The following is a 10253-nucleotide window of genomic DNA, read 5'->3' as shown; positions in this document are numbered from 1 at the left end:
CTTCAGGAGGACATGGAACAACCACTCTCCGATAAACATCGACGACTTCTCCGTAGAGATCATTAAAAGCACCAAATTTCTTGGTGTTCACCTGGCGGAGAATCTCATCTGGTCCCTCAATATCAGCTCCATAGCAAAGAAAGCCCAGCAGCGTCTCTACTTTCTGCAAAGGCTGAGAAAAGACACAGAGCCAGTTCAGTGGTGAGTGAAGCCGATCCGGGAGCCCGATGGCCGCTGGCTGCAACTGCAGAGTCAGTTCAGTTTAGACGAGTAATCTAGTGGAATAGAGAGCTGAACACTGGGTCATAGAGAAACATAGAAAATAGGTGCAGGAGTAGGCCATTCGGCCCTTCGAGCCTGCATCGCCATTTATTATGATCATGGCTGATCATCCAACTCGGAACCCCGCCCCAGCCTTCCCTCCATACCCCCTGACCCCCGTAGCCACAAGGGCCATATCCTTCACTATCGGACTTAATGCCTTAATCTTTTTAATTGGGCTTGGTGCTGAAATTGGCCGAACAGTAGTTCGTTTTTTGTTGTTGGACTCAGACCTCGCCGGTTCAAATTGCTCCCAAGTCCGCTCCAGCAATGGCCAAACATCAGTTCATTTTCCATTCTGGGGCCTGGGCCCTGCTGCTTCACTCCACCCGAAGTCCACTCCGGAAATGGCCACCACAGCAGGAACTGATGCCTGAAAGTTTGTTGAACCCTTCAAGATACTGCAGAAAATGCAGAGGTTTCAAAAGCGCAACTCCCAAAGGGAAAGTACAGGCTATGGATTGCAGTGATCCTAGTCCGGAAAGAGTGTAATTACAGAGTAGTTAACAACAAACACAAAATGCTGGAAGAACTCAGCAGGTCAGGCAGCATCTATGGAAATGAATAAACAGTCGCCTTTTTATGCTGAGTCCCTCCTTCAGGACTGGAAAGGAAGGGGGAAGATGCCAGAATAAAAAGGTGGGAGGGGTGAAGGAGGACAGCCAGAAGGTGAAGGGTGAAACCAGGTGGGTAGGAAAGCTAAAGAGCTGGAGAGGAAGGAATCAGACAGGAGAAGGAAGTAAACTATAGGAGAAAGGGAAGGAGGGGCAATTCCAGGGAAAATTTATAGACAGGTAAGAAGAGGTATGAGGCCAGAGTGGGGAATAGAAGAATGGGGAGTGGAAGGAAAATTTTTTTCACTGGAAGGAGGAATTGATATTCATGCCATCAGGTTGGAGGCTACCCGGACGGAATTTAAAATGGTGTTCCTCCACCCTGAGGGTGGCTTCATCATAGCACAAGAGGAGACCATGGACTGACATGTCAGAACAGGAATGAGGATGGGAATTAAAATGTTTGGCCACTGGGAAGTTCCACTTTTGCCGGATGGAGTGGAGGTGCTTGACAAAGCGGTTCCCCAATTTACGACAGTTTGTAATAGAATAGTTGGTAGTCTTGTTTGCTGCCTGTAGAGCATTGTCATGTCTCATCAGGACCATCCTTACTGGAAGGACCTTTGTCTCCTCCTATGCTTTCTCCCCAGCTGTTCCTAAACCAGCAGGGCTTTTGTCTACACATGGAATTGGTTTATTATTGTAACAAGGTACAGTGGAAAGTTTTTTTTCAAGCTCGATTCGGACAGATAATTCCATGTAAGACCTCCCCCACCTTCTTATTCTGTCTTCTTCCTTGTTCCTTTCCAGTTCTGATGAAGGCTCTCGGCCCAAAATATCAACTGTCTATTTATTTCTGATGAGTTCCTCCAGCATTTTGTGTGTGTTGCTCGGATTTTCTCTTGTTTTTGAAGTATTGCTGTTGTCCAGGTGATGCAAAGCAGAGTGGAGAGCCAATGAGATTGCATCCGCTGTAGACAAATTGCAGTGGGTCCAGGTCCTTGCTTAGACAGGAGTTGATTCTAGCCATGAACAACCTCTCATAGCACTTCATCACAGTAGATACGAGTCTCACTGGGTGATAGTCATTGAGGCAGCTCACCCTGCTCTTCTTGGGCACTGCTATGATTGTCAACCTTTCAAAGCAGCAAGAGAGAGATTAAAAATGTCCTTCAGCACCCCTGCCAGTTGGTGACACAGGTTTTCAGAGCCCTACCCAATACATCATCAGGACCTGATGCCTTGCAAGGGCTGGTCCTCTTGAAAGGTATTCTGACTTTAACCTTTGACATAGAGATCACAGGGTCACCAGATTTGCACAGGTATAGTAGTGTTTTACTTCCTTACAAAGTGTGCATAAATGGCATTAAGGCATTGATTGCCAGTATCTGGAGAATGGAGAGTATGGGATCATAGTTACACAGAAGGTGCAGTAGACAAAGTACGAGAACCACAAAGAGGTACACTGGGAGATCAAGCATTCATCCTTTAGGGAATGATAGGCCCATAAAGTGGGATAGAAGCTGTCCTTGAGCCTGACGGTCTAAAGGTTTTGTAAATGGCGAATGGGCGTTGGGGTGGGTGGTGAGAAGAGACAATGACCAGGGCGGGAGAGATCATTACATTGGTGAAGGGAACCTCTGTTTCCCCTGTGTCCCAGTTCACACTGCTGACAGCAGCACTCAACTGCGTCACCGAATACACTGAAAAGTTCGAAGTCAATTTATTACCAAAGTATGTTCATTATAGGAGCACCTTCGAGTGTCCTGACCAGCTGCATCATCATCTGGTACCGGAGTTGAAAGGCATCTGACTGCAAATCTCTACAAGGGGTGGTGAGAACTCTTGACAGGATATTTATCAGGAGGGCTGCATATGCAGAGCCATTAGCATTGTCAATGATCCCTCTCATTCATCTAACAATCTTTTTGACCCCCTACCATCAGGCAAGATGTACTGTAGCATCAGGACAAGGATGGCCAACAGCTTCTTCCCTAGGCCATGAAACTACCGAGCTCCCTGCCACCACCCAGGTCTCATCACATAATGTAGTGCTATGCTGGTTACTTTTTAACTTGTGTCATATGCTAAATGTCAATCTTCTGGAATATATTTCATTATTTGTTAATTTATTTGTGGTAATATTCCTTTATGTGTTGTGTGTGAGTTATATTGCAGTTTTGTGCACTTTGGTCCAGAGGAACATTGTTTTCTTTTTGGTAACATATTTGTGTACTGTTGAGTGACAATTAACTTGAACTTGAGAAATATGAAAACTTACACAAAAAGTCTGGCAAACAAATATGTGAAAGAAGACAACCTGTGCAAATAGAAGTAAATAATACTGAGGACTTGAGTTGAAGAGTTCTTGAAAGTCACTCCATACGTGGAATGAAGTGAGGGACGTTATCCATGCTGGTTCAAGAGCTTGATGGTTGACGGGTAATAACTGTTCCTGAACCTGGTGGTGTGGGTCCTGAGGTTCCTGTAACTCCTTCCTGATGGCAGCAGTGAGAGGAGAGCGTGGACTGGATGGTGGGGGTCCCTGACGATGGATGCTGCTTCCTTGTGGCGGTGCTCCTTATAGATGAGCTCAACGGTGGAGAGAGTTTTCTTTGCCTGTGGTGCACTGGGCTGTATCCACGACTTTCTGTAAACTTTTCTGCTCTTGGGCTTTGGTGTTTCCATACAAGGCCATGATGTAAACAGTCAGGATACGCTCCACTGTGCATCAGCAGAAGTTTGTCAGGGTTTAAGATGACTTGCCAAGTCTGCGCAAAACTCTTCAGCAGAGGCCCTGATGTGCCTTCCTTGTAATGGTTCTTACCTGCTGGTCCCAGGACAAATCGCAGTTACAGTAACAGCAAGGAATTTGAAGTGGCAGACTCTCCCTTGGCTTTCCATATTCAGGATAGCAAAAAATTAGTATCTAAAGTCCATCTTAAAATGCTACATTTGTGAAGTAGTCAGCAGCCGGGCTCCAAAGCAAGCTATTTCTGAATCAGACAGCAATATCCACCAAGCTATTAGTAATTAAGCAAATGACAGGAGATTCGGATGATTTCCATCCCACATCTAAAGGAAGTATTTAAAAAAGTCTGCATGTATACTCAGTGGCCACTTTATTAGGTACACTTGCATACCAGCAACTGATCTCCTGGGGTTTTCATACATAATAGTCTCCCGGGTTTACAGAGGATGGTGCAGAAGAAAAAATATCTAGTGAATGGCAGTTCTGTGGGTGAAAATGCTTTGTTAATGTGAGAGGTCAGAGGAGAATGGCCAGACTGGTTCAAACTGATAGGAAGGCAACAGTAATTCAAATAACCACGTGTAACAACAGTGGTGTGCAGAAGAGCATCTCTGAACACACACATTTAGTCTTTGAAATGGATGGGCTACAGCAGCAGACGATCACACACATACACTCAGTGGCCACTTTATTAGGTACAGGAGGTAACTTAATAAAGTGGCCATTGAGCGCACTTGAGCTATAATGCTTCAATGTTTCTGTGGAAGTTACAGCATGGGAAGTACGACTGAGGAATGAGTGTGAGTTGTAAAGTTGTCTGTGCCCAATTAATTGACGCTGACACTTTCTTGATTTGGCAATGTTCTGTTAGATTAGAAAACCATGCATGCCGCCTCACTGTTTGGAGTAGAGTGGCCACCGCAGTGCCGCAGAGACGAAGCAACAGCTGTGAGAGGAGAGACTGAACAACCAGAAGATGCAACCACTAACCACAGCCACTTACTCGTGCCCACACTCTGCACCAGAATATGTGGATCCTGGATTGGCCTCAACAGCCACCCGAGGACCTTCCAATAGACAACCCACTAGGGGAACATCATACTCAATTCGAGTGATTGGACTACTTAGGATATATGAAAGGAATGGCAGTTAGCTTAATGCCTGTTGCTGAAAATTTACTCTGGTCTGTAATTAACAGCGGACTGACCAAGCACACTGAAGCCATTCATTTGATGAGAGGGAGGTGCCTGCCAGACTTTTTGGGAGTCTAAGGCAACTAAAATAATGGGAAGTTCGATGAATGAGATTCATATGGACTTCTCAATCACAGGAAAAATCTCCCCACCACTGAGCACACCTGCGTGGGGCACACCATAAGAAAGCAGAGTTCATCATCAAGGACCTCATCATCCAGGCCATGCTGTCTTCTCACTGCTGCCATCGAGAAGGAGGTACAGGAGCATAAGGTCTCACACCATCAGGTTCAGGAACAGTTATTACCCTTCAACCACCAGGCTCGTGAACCAGTGTAGATAACTTCTCTCACCTCAATACTGAACTGATTCCACAACCAACGGACTCACTTTTAGGACTCTACAACTCATGTTCTCAGTATTGGAGTCATAGAACACTACAGCATAGAAACAGGCCCTTTGGCCCATATAGTCCATGACAAATTATTATCCTCCCAAGCCCCATTGACCCACACCTGGACCATAGCCTTCCATACCCCTCCCATCAATTTACCTATCCAAACTTCTCTTAAATGTTGAAATTGAATCCACATCCACCACTTCCACTGGCAGCTCATTGCACATCTTGCCACCTTCTGAGTGAAGAAGTTTCCACTCATGCTCCCCTTAAACATTTCACCTTTCACCCTTAACCCATGACCTCTAGTTCTAGTCTCACCCAACCTCAGTGGAAAAACCCTGCCTGCATTCATACTCTCCACACCTCTCATAATTTTGTATGCCTCTATCAAATCTCCCCTCACTCTCCTACACTCCAGGGAATAAAGTCCAAACCTATTCAACCTTTCCCTGTAACTCCGGTCCTCGAGTCCCAGCAACATCTTTGTAAGTTTCCTCTCTACTCCTTCCAATCTTATTAATGACTTTCTTGTATTAATTACTTACCTTTTAATTTGAACTGAAACCATTTGATAATGTCCATAATAAGAGGCATTTAGCTAAATATGGAGATCATGAAACTGAAGACAGGATATTGAAGTGTTTAGAAACTGGTCGAGTGGTAGAAGACTAAAAATAATGAACAAGTGCATTTCAGAATCCAGTTTATTATTATGACTTATGTGAAATTCATTGCTCTGTGGCAGCAGTTTAGAATCAGGTTTATTACTAATGCCAGAAACCTGATTCTGAACCCCTGTCACCCAGGACATGCCCTCTTCTCATTGCTACCATCGAAGAGGAGGTACAGGAGCCTGAAGACACGCACTCAGTGTTTTAGGAACAGCTTCTTCCCCTCTGCCATCAGATTTCTGAATGGACATTGAACCCATGGACACTACCTCACTGTTTTATGGTTTTTCCTTTTATTGTTCCCTTTCTGCGCTGCTTATTTAATTATATGTGTATGTAATTTGATCTGAGGGCAGAGAGGAAGAAATAGTTCCTAAAGTGTTGAGTGTAGGTCTTCAAGATTGCTTAATGTCATTTCTAGTACATAAGTGACAACGACACCTGCAAGAAGTGCATCCAGCTGCAGCTCCTAACAAACCGCGTTAGGGAACTGGAGAAGGAGCTGGATGACCTCCAGATCGTTCGGGAGGATGGGGAGTTTGTAGATAGTAGCTACAGGGAGGTAGTTACGCCAAAGGAGCAGCGCACAGGTAATTGGGTTACCGTCAGGCGAGGGAAGGGGAAAGGGCAGGCAGAGCAGGGTCCCCCTGTGGCCATTCCCCTCAACAACAAGTATACCAATTTGGATACTGTTGGGGGGGATGCCTTACCTGGGACTAGCTGCGGCAGCCGGATCTCTGGCACTGAGTCTGGCTCTGCAGTGCAGAAGGGAGGGTGGAAGAAGAGGAGAGCGGTAGTGATAGGGGACTCGATACAGAGGTACAGACAGGAGGTTCTGTGGTCGTGACAGAGACTCCCGGATGGTTTGTTGCCACCCGGGTGCCAGGGTCAGGGATGTTTCTGATCGCGTGCACAGCATTCTGAAGTGGGAGGGTGATCAGCCAGATGTCATGGTACATATCGGTACCAATGACGTAGGAAGAAAGAGTGAGAAGGTCCTGGAGAGTGAGTATAGAGAGCTTGGTAGGAAGTTAAAAAGCAGGACCTCGAGGGTGGTAATCTCAGGATTGCTACCTGTGCCATGTGCCAGTGAGGGTAAGAATAGGATGCTCTGGCAGATGAACACGTGGCTGAGGAACTGGTGTAAGGGGCAGGGTTTCAGATTTCAGGATCATTGGGACCACTTCTGGGGCAGGTGGGACCTGTACAAGAGAGACGAGTTACACCCGAACCACAAGGGGGACCAATATCCTTGCAGGGAGGTTTGTTAGTGCTATTGGGGAGGCTTTAAACTGGATTTGCAGGGGGATGGGAACCAGAGTGCCAGAGCAGATAGTAGAGCGGGGGTGAAAATAAATTATGTTAAAAGTTCATGCAAAGTCACAAATAGAAAGGTTGTGGGTGGTGGTAATAATCTTCTGAGGTTTGTCTATTTCAATGTGAGGAGTATCGTGGGGAAGGCTGACGAGCTGAGACCGTGGATTGACACATGGAATTACGACATTGTAGCCATTAGCAAAACTTGGCTACAGGAGGGGCAGGACTGGCAGCTTAATGTCCCAGGGTTCCGATGTTTCAGACGTGATAGAGGCAGAGGGATGAAGGGTGGGGGGGGGGGGTGGTGGCATTGCTAGTCAGAGAAAATGTTACAGCAGTGCTCAGGCAGGACAGATTAGAGGGCTTGTCTACTGAGTCCTTATGGGTGGAGCTGAGAAACAGGAAAGGTATGACCACATTAATAGGGTTGTATTGTAGACCCCCAATAGTCAGCGAGAATTGGAGGAGCAAATCTGCAGAGAGTTAGCAGACAACTGCAGGAAACATAAAGTTGTGAAGATTCAGTCGCTAGATATACATGGAGAGGTAGTAAATTGGATTAGGCATTGGCTCAATGGAAGAAGCCAAAGAGTGGTGGTAGAGAATTGCTTCTCTGAGTGGAGGCCTGTGACTAGTGGTGTGCCACAGGGATCAGTGCTGGGTCCATTGTTATTTGTTACCTATATCAATGATCTGGATGATAATGTGGTAAATTGGATCAGCAAATTTGCTGATGATACAAAGATTGGAGGTGTGGTGGACAGTGAGGAAGGGTTTCAAAGCTTGCAGAGTGATTTGGACCAGCTGGAAAAATAGGCTGAAAAATAGCAGATGGAGTTTAATACAGACAAGTGTGAGGTATTGCACTTTGGAAGGACAAACCAAGGTAGAACATACAGGGTAAATAGTAGGGCACTGAGGAGTGCGGTAGAGCAGAGGGATCTGGGAATACAGATGCAAAATTCCCTAAAAGTGGCATCACTTTCAGGTCGTAAAGAGAGCTTTTGGTACATTGGCCTTTATTAATCAAAGTATTGAGTATAGGAGTTGGAAAGTTATGGTGAGGTTGTACAATACATTGGTGAGGCCGAATTTGGAGTATTGTGTGCAGTTTTGGTCACCAAATTACAGGAAGGATATTAATAAGGTTGAAAGAGTGCAGAGAAGGTTTACAAGGATGTTGCCGGGACTTGAGAAACTCAGTTACAGAGAAAGGTTGAATAGGTTAGGACTTTATTCCCTGGAGTGTAGAAGAATGAGGGGAGATTTGATAGAGGTGTATAAAATTAAGGTGGGGATAGAGTATAGATAGAGTGAATGCAAGCAGGCTTTTTTTACTGAGGCTAGGGGAGAAAAAAACCAGAGGACATGGGTTAAGGGTGAAGGGGGAAAAGTTTAAAGGAACATTAGGGGGGGCTTCTTCAGACAGAGAGTGGTGGGAGTGTGGAATGAGCTGTCAGATGAAGTGGTAAATGCGGACTCACTTTTAACATTTAAGAAAAACTTGGACAGGTACATGGGTGAGAGGTGTATGGAGGGATATGGTCCAGGTGCCGGTCAGTGGGACTAGGCAGAAAAATGGTTCGGCACAGCCAAGAAGGGCCGAAAGGCCTGTTTCTGTGCTGTAATGTTCTATGGAGAATGAAATAATTTTTACTCTGGATCCTATGCAGCACGAAAACACAATAAGATAAAGAACACAATAATAATTTTTAAAAAACACAATAAATACAAATACATAAGATAGCTTATACACAGAGATTGATATGTATTTGTATTTATTGTTTTTTTTAAAAATTATTATTGTGTTCTTTATCTTATTGTGTGTTTTTGTGCTGCATTGGATCCAGAGTAAAAATTATTTCATTCTCCATAGAACCATAGAACATTAGGCACAGGAGTGTTTATGTAAGGTGACTCTGACAGGAAATGATAAAGAAACAGTGGTGGGTCAGCATGTGGAGGTGTTGATCAGCCTTACTGCTCGGGGAAAGTTACTGTCTTTGGCTCTGGTGGATGCTATGTAGCCTCCTCCCCGATGGGAGTGGGAACATTGTTTTGCAGCAGCAAAGGAGGTGCATGGTGTGTCCAGGGAGGGGTAGCACCTCTGGTGAAGGGGCTTGTGTCCATTCTAGGGCAGCTCACTCACCTTTGGTCCCCAGCAGACACTCAGCTCTCACCTGTGGCTCCAAGTAACTGTTTTCATGCGACACCAGCCACACCGCTTCGACAGGTGGGCTAAACCAGATGAGGGTAGCCTGCAGCCTCATAGCCGATGAGTTAGGGACATAACTGTCCTAACACGCAAAGTCTGCTCCAGCAGACTGGGTGGATCTACCACCCATTCGGCCTCTGTATTCAACACATCATCCTCCACAACTTCCTCCATCTCTCAAGGGATCCCACCACTAAACATATCGTTACCTGCCCCCCCGCTCTGCTTTCCACAGGGATCGTTCCCTCCATGATTCTCTTGTCTGTTCCTTCCTCCCGATACTTATCCCTGCAAGTGGCCAAGTGCAGCACTTGCCCACACACCTGCTCCCTCACCTCCATTCAGGGCCCAGGCAGTCCTTCCAGGTGAGGCGACACTTCACCTGCGAATCTGCTGGGGTTGCCCATTGTGTCCGGTGCTCCCGATGCAGTCTCCTCTACAATGGTGAGACCCGCCATGTATTGGTGGACCACTTCGTTGAACACTTCTGCACCATTCACCACAAGTGCAACTTCCCAGTGTCCAAACATATTAATTCCAATTCCCATGGTTGGACCATGGCCTCTTCCTGTGCCAAGATGGAGCAACATCTCATATTCCGTCTGGGTAGCCTCCAACCTGATGTCATGAATATCGATTTCTCCTTTTGGTATACAAAATTCCAACTCCTCCCCCCCCCCCCACACTCACACACTCTTCCTCTATTCACCACTCTGACCTTTTACCTCTTCTCACCTGCCTATTACTTCCCCCTGGGTCCCTTCTTCCTTCCCTTTCTCCTATGGCCCACCCTCCTCTCCTATCAGATTCCTTCTTTTCCAGCCCTCTAC

Source organism: Mobula birostris, chromosome 7 (assembly GCF_030028105.1).
Source record: "Mobula birostris isolate sMobBir1 chromosome 7, sMobBir1.hap1, whole genome shotgun sequence".
NCBI classification, from domain to species: domain Eukaryota; kingdom Metazoa; phylum Chordata; class Chondrichthyes; order Myliobatiformes; family Myliobatidae; genus Mobula; species Mobula birostris.
Note: the sequence above shows the minus strand (reverse complement) of the source record.